The sequence below is a fragment of the Culex pipiens genome, chromosome 2, assembly GCF_016801865.2.
Source record: "Culex pipiens pallens isolate TS chromosome 2, TS_CPP_V2, whole genome shotgun sequence".
In the NCBI taxonomy this organism is placed as follows: domain Eukaryota; kingdom Metazoa; phylum Arthropoda; class Insecta; order Diptera; family Culicidae; genus Culex; species Culex pipiens.
The window spans coordinates 134,554,545-134,568,166 of record NC_068938.1 but is presented as its reverse complement, the minus strand read 5'-3'; the positions used below and the strand labels follow the sequence as shown (position 1 = coordinate 134,568,166).

Below are 13,622 nucleotides of genomic sequence, written 5' to 3'. Positions count from 1 at the left end.
CATGTGCGCTCATTTTGGTTTCTTGGAGCGTGTCATCATTATCATCATCATCTGGGTCCGAGTGACTGTCATCACCGTCATCATTGTCGGCATCATAATAATAATCGAGCGACCCCCGGCTCGAGAACCGAAAAGTTGCCACACTTTTTAGTGCCGTCTCTTCCGAGAAATTGCGTATCTCTGTGGAACGAGTCGGCAACAGAGACTCAGACCAATTTCGTTTCTTTGCCGACTTCCTCGATTTTGAATGGTGCTGAGAAATTGAAACTGTCGGACTTCGTTAAATTCGGTTTCTAAACGATATTTGGCATGAAATTGAAAATTAGCCCTTAGGGCTGAATAAGTGCTGACTAAAAGCTTGGTAGCACTTAGTAAGCCTTACATTAGCACTAAATCACACATTAAGCATTTTAAAAACCCTTTCAAATCCCGTACTCCTCGAAACCCCACTGTCCCACTGCCGACAATCCCACCGTCAACATCAAAGGGAAAATGCGAAATTTTCTTCTCAGCTCGTGCGTGCCAAATTTTGTTGTCCCAAAACAGCAGAGGCGTTTTTCGGTCGGTCGGTCCGGGACCCCTTGGCGTCCTCCCATTCCCCTTCCTGGCAGTCCCCGGGTTGGCATTCTGGCCACAAACCAAATCAAACAAACACGACGACCGACCGGCCGACGATGGCTTTGGTTACGCTTGCCGTTTCCTGACTCCGGACGACTGTTTGGCCCGAAATAAGCTGGCAAAAGTGCTGCAAAAAACAACAACGCAACTCTTTAATCTGGATCAAGACGAAAAGTTGAAGAGTTAAGATATTTGATCCGAATTCTTTGATAATGGTGCAGTCTATGGGGAGGGACGGCTTGACCTTTAAAATGTTGAAGATTCTAAGGAAAAGATCAATTTTGGTGCTGGTATTTCTTGTCGACCCAAAAACAGACGACTGTTACTGTCTTTCCTTTGAACTTGTAAAAAATTAGGTTGATATTTTTATTTTTTTTAAATTAGGCAGCTGCAAATATTTTTTAATCTTATGACGTCACACCTCTTCCACTCTATAAAAGTGGTTGGAAAAGTCAGAGAGCAAAAACAATAAAAAATAACATTAAAATTTCAATGTCAAAAGATTTGAAATGTAAAATTTGCGTTGATTTAAGTTTGTAGCAAAATTGAAACAGTTTTAAAATATGTTTAATTTTTGTGAAATATTAGTACCTACCGTAAAAAAATCCTTTTTTTGGAAAATAATATCTAATCTTCTTTTTTTTAAACAAAAGATTATAACAAAAGAGTACTTGCGTAAATGCATGAGTGAATGGACATAAACTTTTAAAAAATATGGCCACGAGTTTAAAAAAAAAATACATTGTATATAATGTATGTTTAAAAGAGCCTCAACAAATATTTTTTCAGCCAATATTCTTAATTGAATTATTTAAAAAAAAAAGTTTATGAACAATGTTACAATAAACGAAATTTATTTTGAAAAAATAAATAAAAAAGCTCGCAGATCCATTACAGAAACAAGACTAAAATATATCCTTTTTAAGAATCTGAAAATTATTATTAAGATAGAAATTTGAACACACCTGAATTTAAAAAAAAAATCTTATAACACCGTTCAAGCACTGTTAGTAATTAAGAGTAAAAGTTATACATGTTTGAGAGGTTTGATTAAATTGCTAAAATTTTACTTGAACAAGAATACATTATTTTTAAAGAAAAACTAATCTATGCAATATGCTAGAGTTCAGACTTTTCACGATTTTTATTTTAAAGAACTGCTCATATTTTGAAGAATGGAAAAACATTTAAAAAAATAATAACATAAGAATTATTTTCTTCTTAGTGGTAAAAAATAATATTTATGGAAGGATATAAATTGTTTGAACAATGTTCTACTGCAAGCAAACTTTTTCGCATCATTCTTCTTTTAGAACTGCTCCTGGTTGAACGAATTGAGAAACATACACATTTTGCAAAAAAAATAAATGAATTTCAAAGTCAAAGAAAAAACATTGAAATATTATAGATACAGCGATATAAATTCATTAAAATCTAGAGTTTTTTTAAAAGGTCCAATAAACCAAATTTTTAGTTTTTGCTTTTCCGCCTTGAGTCAAAAAACAACCAAAAAGCTAAAATTGAATTTATTGGACCTTTTCAAAAAAAAACTCCAGAAATCTTCTTTAGTGCACACTTTATTTCTTACAACGTAAAAAAAACTTCTCAAATTTGAAAGCTTGAAAAACCAGCAAAAATACTGTAACAAAGATAATTTATTTTGAAAGATTGAAAAAAACCTTGCAAAAATATTGGAAGAATAAAAATAAATAAATTGGAAAGAATACATAAAGTCGTTGAAAATATGCAGAAATTTAGCATTTTTTTCATTTCTTGAAGAACTGCTCTTGTTTTAAAGAATTGAAAACAGATAAAAACATAACTGGAACGTAAATAAATGATGTTAAAGGACGATGAAAATATGTTCGAATTAGAAAATAAATCAAAAGGCCATTGCAAATATTTTTCAAAGTTAATGTCGACCCCCCCCCCTCCTTCAAAATTGGTTCAAAAAATCAGGGGACAAACAATTTTTTTTTTCAAAAGACTTCAAAATTTTAATGAAAATAAAAGTCAAATCAACTGAAAACATGCGAAACGCATTTGTCTGCATTGATAATCCTTTTTGGCATGTTTTAGCTGGATTTAAAGAATATTGAATTTTTATGAAATTCCACCGCAAAAAGTTTATTTTTGGCAAAAAAATAAGTTTTCGTCAATACTTAGGAATTTTGGAAACTTATGATTGCAACACAACTGGACAGGTGTATAATGCATTTTTAAACACTTTTTTCATTGAAATTTTAAAACCTTGGCTCGTAAATTCAACTTTTTTTTATGATGTATGATTTATGATTTATGATTTATGATTTATGATTTATGATTTATGATTTATGATTTATGATTTATGATTTATGATTTATGATTTATGATTTATGATTTATGATTTATGATTTATGATTTATGATTTATGATTTATGATTTATGATTTATGATTTATGATTTATGATTTATGATTTATGATTTATGATTTATGATTTATGATTTATGATTTATGATTTATGATTTATGATTTATGATTTATGATTTATGATTTATGATTTATGATTTATGATTTATGATTTATGATTTATGATTTATGATTTATGATTTATGATTTATGATTTATGATTTATGATTTATGATTTATGATTTATGATTTATGATTTATGATTTATGATTTATGATTTATGATTTATGATTTATGATTTATGATTTATGATTTATGATTTATAATTTCTATCGTAATAGAGTAGTTTTGAATTATTTCTTGTCAAGGCTACATTTTCAAAGTCTTCCAATCAATTTGAAATTAAATTTTGTGAACGATATAACGTCATGATTCGAATTCCCGGACGCTTCGAAACCCGGACACATCATCATGTTTTATCAATTATTTGGATATAAGTTCGCATTTTGAATGTAAAAACTGTGTCATTTGATGAATTCCAACATCAACTTTCATTTAAAGTTTGTTTGAACGCTGTTGTTAATGCAAAAACAATTAAATACAATAAAATTATAAGTTTACCAAAAATGCGGAAAATTTCACTAGAAATATTTCATAGGCGTTCGAAGCACCGGGAAGGCAAAGCAGAAATTTATGGTTTCGATTTCCTTAAATTCTAGCAAATTTTTATATAAACTATCGATTGTTTTGATGTTTACAGCTTATTTGAGACCTAAAAAATGCCATTCACTAACATTTCAGTCCAAATTTGTGCGATTCATAAGTAAAATCGAGTGTCCGGAATTCGAAGCAAAAGTGTCCGGATTTCGAATCAGCTTTTATCAGTGTCCGGGATTCGAAGCACAACAAGTCATTTTAATTTTCCAATTCTGATAAAAAATTGTTAGAAAAGACATATTTTGCATGCATTGTCTTGAAACTGACTGTTTATACTACATCCTTATGATATTTCTAGATTTCCAACTTATTACATGATTTTTTGCCAGCTATAACAAAAATGATATGCTACTAAGTGTCCGGATTTCGAATCATGACGTTACGGCTGAGAAAGTGAAACAATTTAAGAAGAAAGCTTCTTCTTTAGATCAAAAGCCCCAAATCTCATAACAACAAAAAAAAAAAATGCCGTCAGCGGTGTGCTGTACACGATTCCAATTATTGTTCCGAAAGAAATTGCGCTCATATTTTCGGGCAAAATACGGCGCGACCCCGGTTGCCGTTGATTCGAGCGGTCATAAACATTGGTGTCCAAGAAGCAGCAACAGAAAAAAAGACCCCAAGACTTTCCAAGCAGGCGAATCACATCCCCGTGTTTGAAAAGATATCTGCTTTTAAGTGGATTGGGGAATTAATATTTCAAAGGTTTGCAGCTTATTTTGTTCTTTTGCACAGTCTGGCGCACCTCCCCCGTGGCGGCGGCGGCGGGGTTTGAAATTTGATAGCTCAGAGGTGGTGGTGGCACTTGAAGCCGCCGCTCACCAGGCGGCGCACTTGTTCATTATTTAGTACAGTGTTTAGTGACTGGAACACGGTCGTTCACACCGTCTCCTAGTGGGTGTGATACTATTTTACCGCCCCTCCAACCTTTGCCGTTAAATGGTTTTTGTGGGAAGAACTAGAAAGTCAAACGGCCCAAAACTCGGGGGTTCATATGTTGTGCCGGTGACCAGCTTAAATGAGCTGGTAGTTTTGCACACACACACACCTTTTTGTGGTAGCCGCCAAGTTAACGGTCGGAAAACCCTCTTTTTCTCTGGGGAAGAAACCATCCAACTGCCAATTATTGCTGCCAAACGGTTGCACACACATAAAGTTTTGTAACGCTTTTTCGGGTCGTTAATTTCTTGGGACCTGGAGTTCACACAGGTTGTTTGGGAGGATTAATTTTTGTTACGGTGAAGAAACCAGAAAAAGTGCTTAATCGGCATTTCTTAAGGATTGCATGTTTAGCTCTGTTAAGCCTATAGAACTGGAATCAATTTGACAAGGTAAACAAAAAACTTATGAACTCTTTTAAAAGACAACACAAATTATGATAATATTCAGAAAAATCTCAGCAATGTTTCCCATCATTTCAGCCTCAACTGAACCGTTATAATTTCAACAAACTAATTGCCTTATTTTCGCAGAAACATTTCGCCCCAGCTTTCACAGGTTAATTTACAGAAAATTCCGAAAATTTCCGTCGCCTTTCGCGCCTTAAGGCTATCCGTTCCCTTTCGCAAACCAAAGTTCTTCGCAGCAATGTTTCCCTGCAAAGGACATCTGCGCCCGTTCCGTGAAGCTTCGGACATTCTACGCTAATTGCTGTGAATTCTTTCGCAGGACGCAAAGTTCCCAGAACAAAACTTGAAACATCTCTCCGGTGTTTGTTGTCGTTTTTTTATTTTTTAACCAAACCACCAAACAGGCCCTTTGATTATAATATTTCCGAGAAATGGCCAGCCTCCGGGTGGAAACTTCCGGACGCGCCACACAAAAATAAACTGTTTATGAGCTGAGGGTGAGAGCTCCACCTTAACAGCACAGAAGCACAACTCTCTTGGTTTTTCGTCCCCCCGGAGGCGATGCGGGAAAAATTTGCAGCAAGCAAAAAAGGGTGCGATGGTGGACGGTGGAAGAACAAAATTTAACCAAACTACAGCACGACGGCCAGCAACCGGAAACGACCGGAGCAGAGTTTGGAGCACCACCACCACCACCGGAAATGAAATATGGCCACCAGGAGGCTTGTATTTCAGCAGTGAGCAATGTTGGGGGTTTTTCGCAGGGAGAGCATGTTTTTCGGGACAAAGGGTCAAAATAATTCATGAAATGTTCAACATTTACTGTTTTTAATTTCTAATTAAGCTTGAGTTTTCATATTTACTACTTTAATTCTAAAATATACTTAATTTAGTTCATTTCTTACTAGGGTTGGTTCTGCGAATCTTTATTGAATACAATCGCAAGTTCATAAGCAACTTGCAAAGTTTTTTCAAACTGATGTTTATCAAACTCTTCTACCATTTATTGTACAACTCAATCAATCATGAAGGATTAAAACTTAAAAAAATATGATATTTTTATATGCATTAATTCTGTTCATTTCTTGAGTTTCATTGGTGGTTTTAGGCCTACTCTACAAACTCCAATCATTTGCTTAAGCCTTTTTTCATAATTTTCCAGTAAATTTTTCGATTTTCTTATATGATTGTAACCCGTAAGCTTTCAAGTAGAATTAACAATGTACTAAAACATAATCTGTGGGTGATATAAGCTTCCAATGCGGTCAAAGGTTACCATAGAATAAATCTATTTTTTCAAGAAATTGACAAACTCACTTGAACAAATAAATTCATCAAACCCAAGATTTTTTTAAAATTTAAGAATTCTCATTCATTGAAATGATTTTTGAAGAAATTGAAAAAAATGTATAGTTTCCGACATAAAATTTAAATAATATTTTTAAGTTAAATAACACTCCAAACTACATTGTTATGTTCTTGTAAAACGACAAAAGGCACCCCAAACAATGAAACGTTTTAAAAAAAACTTCGAAAACATGCACAAAAAATGTTTTTGTACCATTCAATCTGCAGTCAAAAAAATATTTGAAAAAAAAGATAAAGTTTTCAAGAAAAAAAAAAAACTACTTTTTTGAAGACATCAGCATGTTATCTTGCAATTAACTTCTTTTACAACCTAATTTAAGCAAAGCAAGTTAAGTTTAAGCGAAATGTGATGCGGCACTTTTAGAGATCTGAAAACATGTTTTTTGACAGGTGTTAAAAGTTACAGCCATTTTAAGGTAAAAAGATGCAAATTTAAAACTTAAATATCTCAAAAAAGCGCAGGCCATATTTAAAGGGCCAAATTGCATTAAAAATTGGTGACATAGCACTACAAACGCTGAAAAAATCTCAGAGGTGTTTTCTACTCGAAATATCTTCATTTGAAAATGTCTAATTTGCTAGGGAAAAATGTATGGGATCACTCTAACGAAATTCAAAAATTGTCTAACTATAAGTTTTCCATTTAATTTTGCCAAAGCCAAAGCGTAAAAATATCGATTTGCAGTCACATTTTGAGTTTCTATGAAAAATTATTATATAAACCCAAAATATGACTGAAATTCAACACCAAGTCTTCGACAAAGCTGCTTGACTTGGCAAGCATGACAAGAAGATGAAAAAAAACCCAGAAAATATTCATGAAAAGTTTGATTCTGGAGACACCAAAGCTCCAAAACATCACCATTTTTCTAAAAATCGATTTGACTATAAATTTAGAAATCTGTACCACTGTGCAATGTCTACAAATATTTTTTGTAAAGTTCGGAAAATATCTAGACATATATCCAAGGAACTTTGAAAATTCTCGTAATGAGCCATACATAATCCAAGTGAATATTATTTTTGGAAATTTTAGATCCTTCCTCCCCCCATGTGGACAATTATCAAAAAAAAAAAAAATTGGTACGTGGACAATCACCATTATTTATGCATTTCAAATCATATGACTTTTGTTTAGCTTGTTACAAATTTTGAATATTTGAAACACTGATCGATTAGAAACGTCAAAGTTTAAGAACATTTTTTTTTTCTTAAATTCGTTGATATATTGCATAATACTTGTTCTTATCATAATTGTAATGATGTTTAAAGTATTTTGTGAGACTTTTCGCCAAATATAAACAACTGAAAGCGGTACTTATTTTTGTATATTTTTTACCCATCCTCGAGTTAGACCAGATCCGAGAGACAAACAATTTGTATTAGCCATCAATTATTATAATATTTGCAAAATAAAGTAAACTGTGACTAAAATTAAATTAATTAATAATAATAATTAATTAATTTCAAAACTAAGCATTTTAAGTTTTTTTTTTCGATAAAAGATGTCTTGATTTTCAAATGTTAAAAAAAAGCAAATGTTAAAAAAACAGTCAAACAAATTAGAAGGCATATATTTTTTAAATCATTTAAATTTCCAACAAAAGCGTCCGATTTCCCGAGGCTGCAAAAATCCCGGGAATCGGAAAATTTTCAACAAATTTCCCGAGAAAATCTAAATTTATTGAAAAATTGTTGTAACCCTTCTCTGATTTATTTTATGCAACGAAATGTTTAAAAAAATCATGGTAATTTTATGTCAAAAAAATGTGTAATTTTACCCCTGAAAATGTGTAGTTTTACCACTTTTCTGATCTAATGTCACTTTTTCAGTCTAAATTGAGGTAACATTACAACCATGCAAAATTCAACCATGCAAAATTACTTCAAAACTTATTAACCCTCTACAACCTAACCCCGCCTTTAGACGGGCTTCGATCTAAAAAATCGCCAAAAATCAATTTTCCAACCGATTTTTGATCATTAAAAAGCATTGGAAAGAAGAACTCGTTAAATTTTAGAAAATTTCAGGGTTGGAAGTTTAACTTGTTTTATGTAACTTTGCCAATGTTTTTAAAAATGTAATTTTTTTAGGGGTCAACTTTGGCTGTGTTTTTTACTAACATTTCCTATATTTTCAGTAAAAAGAAGTATGCAGTAATTTTTGTAGTGTCCCAGACTACGCCTCTATGCATTTTTTTACAATTTAAATGATGATGGTGCGATTCTATAGCAGAAAATGTGAAAAACATGCAAAAAATTGAAAAAGTGACTGTAAAAACATGAAAAAAAATAGATAGGCGAAATGTAATTATATTAGGTGGTAGAGTAGGCCAAATACTACCGAAAACAAACATAAACTAAACAAGATAAATGCAAATTTAAATACTAAAAATGAAACAAGAAAAACATAAAACAAGAGAAGTAAAGTTTTTTGTAGAACAAAAGTTGCTCAAAATGACCTCCTGAACACGGGAAAAATAAATATTTTTGAAAAAAAAAATTGGGCAGTAGAGGGTTAAAAAAGTGTGTAAATTTGGAAGGTGTTAAATGGAAGGTTCAATATTAATTCTTTTATGATGTAATATTAAATCAATTTAAATTGAAATAGTGCCATTACCAAGAAAATTTCACATTTCAGAATTATTAAATGAAAAAGCAGGCATGATTTCTGACTCATTCCAATATGTTGCAATTTTACCATAATTATTTTTAATGTGTAGGACTGACTAGGCTTGACAGACTGTTAAAAGCCACACAAAATAGAAAAATAGATAATATTTCTATTCTACTAATCCTAAAATAAATTGAAAGAGATGTAAGGGATTCTTTAGTTGAAAGAACTATTTTGTGTCAAAATGTTTCGATAGTGAATGAAATGTATCCATGATCCACAAAGTTCTGACAAAGTCTGACAAAGTTCTGTGGCCAATTTTAGTGAATGTGATTAGAATTACCAATGAAATGAAACTAAAAAAAGCATGCAGGAATTGTTTTGCTTGTTTTGCATTTGTATTTTGAACAGTTGAGGTACGGTTTTAGACAAAAATGGCCTATCGTAAAATCAATCACTTTTAAATTGCTTGGAAAGTACTCTAGTCTTTAAAAATCTCTACTTATAACATTGTAGCATGTCAATACGATTCCCTCGAACAAGTAACACTGTTAGATGACTTGTTTTGACCCATTCTTCGTATTCAAACATCAATAAAGTTTTATTTGCCTCAATGTTACCGCTTCTAAGGAGTGAGATAGGGTCAATTACAAACAGTTCAAGTTCATCAAGTTTCACCATATTTTGGGAAAATGTTGGAAAACTACCTTAAAACAATCGTAAGTAAACAATTTTCGGTATCATTTAAAATGCTTAATATTACAAGTATTAAAGATTTAAACTGTATAAATTTGAAGACAAAAATAGCAAAATTATGCTGCAAAAGAATGCCATGTATTAAATTCAAATGATATCACTGGTAAAAATCTCATATTTTTATCATCCCACAGTTACTCTCACAAACTTGTTATTACTAGCCAGTTCGTTTTTTGCCCATCGTCACCCTCTCTCCCTCCAAGTGCCGTGTACATTTTCTTGTACTTTGGGGTTTTGTTCTTTGGAAAACCATACATCCCCATTTGGCGGGGTTGATAGCGGGTGCGGCTAAGCCCTGGCCAGAACAGATCCTTAAGGCAGCCATGAACGGACGGAAAACAAAGATTCCCCCGTGGGTCGTTGCTGTTTGCCGCGAACACTGAGCTGAGATTCCACACAAAGGACGTCAGGGTTGCCAGAATGGTTGGTTTTTTGCTTAGTTTTTTTTTTTGTTTTGAAAAAAATTACTGTCACAATTTTGCTAAAGAATTTAGACACAACTAAATTCTTGAAGATTTTTCAGTTTCAGTTTCAAAGCTGGCAACCCTGCTAGACGCCGAAGGCGTCACAGCATAATAGTTTCATAATTCATAGCCCCAAAGTTGGGCTCGCCTGCACTGCAACATCAGCCCACTAGTGGGCGGCGATGGTCGGAACGGTGGATATTGGATGGCTCTATATTGTGCTGCTGCTGGTAGAACACAATGTTCTCCTTCAGTGCAGCAACGCAAAGTTATTTATTACACCCTGGGCCCAGGAGCTTCTGAGGGCATCCCCACCGAAAGTTGGGCTTTCTTATGCAAATAACACCAACTAATGTGAGACTGGGCAACGAAGTTTGAGGTTAGGTTTGACATTTTTGTTTTGGGAAGAAAGTTGTTTATCTCAGAGGCTATTAGATTTCCTAAAGATCAAAGTTTTGCGGGTTCCCTAGAATAGGGTGAAGAATCTCGAGTGAAGTTTAGCAAATGGTGCTCCAGATTGGTGGAAATTGAGTTTCCTGAAACTGTTAACAATGTTGACGCGCGAAATGTAGACACTATGGTCAGCAAAGTGCTTTGTTGGTTTAGGAAGTTAACGTAAGGGGGATGAAATGGAGTGCAAAGTTTGCCTGAAAGCCGCCTTCATTCCATTAAACTAAGGGTCGAGGGAAATCCAGCTCAAAGCTCAAAATAACAAGCCAGGTTGTTTGTAGATAAAAAACTAACTTAATCCACCTATGTGGTTGGTGCCTTCCTCACTCTTTTCCAACAATGGATGATATGTGATATGATGAATATGGACACAAATTTCGTCTAATTTCGTTAAGTTCCGGAATAAAAAAAACACACAAATCACTCAAGGGCTCATAAGTTGCATCATAAGTGGTCAGAACTCGAGATAGGGTTGCCAGATCTTCAATGTTTAAGACTCGGCATTTCAATTACCTTACCAACGATGGGTCGGATGATGGATCCGGACATTTTTTACATACATTTAAGTGAGATCCGGCTACAAAAAAGTGCATAAATATCACTTAAGTGGTCAGAACTCGAGACAGGGTTGCCAGATTATCAATGTTTTAGGCTCGTTGGAAAGGTCTATTGACAACCTAACCAACGATGGGTCAGATGATGGATCCGGACATTGTTTACATACATTTAAGTGAGATCCGGCTACAAAAAAAGTGCATAAATATCACTTAAGTGGTCAGAACTCGAGACAGGGTTGCCAGATTATCAATGTTTTAGGCTCGTTGGAAAGGTCTATTGACTACCTAACCAACGATGGGTCGGATGATGGATCCGGACATTGTTTACATACATTTAAGTGAGATCCGGCTACAAAAAAGTGCATAAATCTCACTTAAGTGGCCAGAACTCGAGACAAGGTTGCCAGATCTTCAATATTTTAGACTCCTTGAAAAGGTCAATCGATTACCCAACCAACGATGGGTCGGATGATGAATCCGGACATTGTTTACATACATTTAAGCGAGATCCGGCTACAAAAATAGTGCATAAATATCACTTAAGTGGTCAGAACTCGAGACAGGGTTGCCAGATTATCAATGTTGTAGACTCGTTGGAAAGGTCTTTCGATTACCTAACCAACGATGGGTCGGATGATGGATCTGGACATTGTTTACATACATTTAAGTGAGATCCGGCTACAAAAAATTACATAAATATCACTTAAGTGGTTATAACTTGAGACAGGGTTGCCAGATTATCAATGTTTTCGACTCATTGGAAAGGTCTTTCAATTCCCTAACTAACGATGTATCCAGGTTTTTAAGCGAAGATGGCGTTCGAAAGGTGAACGTCCGAAATGTCAAAATCGCGCAGTAGCACCAACATTAGAAAAAAATGTGGCGGTCATGCCATGGCACACTTTTTTTTCGCAATGTTGGTACCAATTTGCGATTTTGACATTTCGGGCGTTCACCATTCGAACGCCATCTTCGCTTAAAAACCTGGATAGCATGATGATTAGCCTGTCCCATTTTGAGGTCATGTCGAGGAATTTCAGGTGCTCACTTCTTAAATGATAGATTATGATGTTAGGAACAATGTTTTCTTAGACAAGAAAAAATAATAAAATACTTTCTCGCACCCCCTAGTCGATTTACTAAAAAAAGTCACTTTTTTGAACAAATTTTCTAAAATCGCTTGGAATCAATACAAAAACTGCTTCGATCAGGTGTGTATTATCTTCAAACGATAGGTTTTTGTCCATAGATTAAGATGCACTATCAATATTGGACCAAAATTTAAGTTTTTGGACTCTCCCAGGCGGATTTGTGTCGAAAAAATCGCATTTTTTCGAAACTTTTTTCAGAAATGTTCATTTAATTTAGGGTAGCCTATTTTTCCCAGTGAAACCAATGCATGCAGCTTGTAGGAAATTTCATGGCGAACATTTTTCCTTCTGAGAAAATCCAATTTCGACACTCCAGAGCCGAGATATTTGTGTTTTAGTGAGGAAAAAAGAGGCAATTTTCAAAATTTCTCAAAATTCAGAAGCAAGGCCTACTAATTACACGATGTAGCAAGCATATGTCTCAAAGGTCAGGGTATGCTTTTTTATAGTAATTTTGGCCGCCGAATCCGAATCTGAAATCAAATTTCGTGTAAACAGTGATGTTTTGGAGCTACACCCTTTTGGAATGTTATTTGCGTGTTTAAGAGGCAGTTTTTGTAAATATTGCTCGGTTTGTTCTAGAGGTCGTATCGAGGTGCTCCGATTTGGATGAAACTTTCAGCGTTTGTTTGTCTATACATGAGATGAACTCATGCCAAATATGAGCCTCTACGACAAAGGGAAGTGGGGTAAAACGGGCATTGAAGTTCGAGGTCCAAAAAACATTAAAAATCTTATAATTGCTCGCATTTTAGTAAAACTTCATCAATTCCAACTCACCGGCTCCGTGGCTTAATGGTTACGGCTTCTGCCTTACAAGCAGAAGGTTCAGGGATCAAATCCCGGTCGGTACCTTTAAAATTTTGAATCAGAAATTTGAACTTTGAATATGAACAAAAACGAAAATGAATCAGGTGGGATTCGAACTCACGCCTTTGGATTGGTGGTCTGGGACGCTAAGCAGTCGGCCATCAAAAGGTTTTACACTCTAGCAGTGAAATGATCCGTAGTGTTGAAACATGTTACCTTATCATAATAAATACGCGCTGATCCCTGATTTGCCTGACGGGATTGGAAGTCTAAATATAGATCGAGTTTCCTTCAGATGCTTGCTTCTATGTTCAGGCGGGGCCGAACAATGCCCAGCGACCTCGGAATTGGACCGCAAGGAGCTCTGTCATTCTGAAAC

The 13,622-nt window shown here is 34.4% G+C and overlaps 1 protein-coding gene across 9 annotated transcripts in view; it reads right to left on the bottom strand.

Annotated features, from left to right (window-relative positions):
- The window catches only part of LOC120423636 (fat-like cadherin-related tumor suppressor homolog), an 861,295-nt gene that overhangs the window by 420,868 nt on the left and 426,805 nt on the right, over positions 1 to 13,622 (bottom strand). The gene's annotated exons all lie outside the window — the stretch shown is intronic.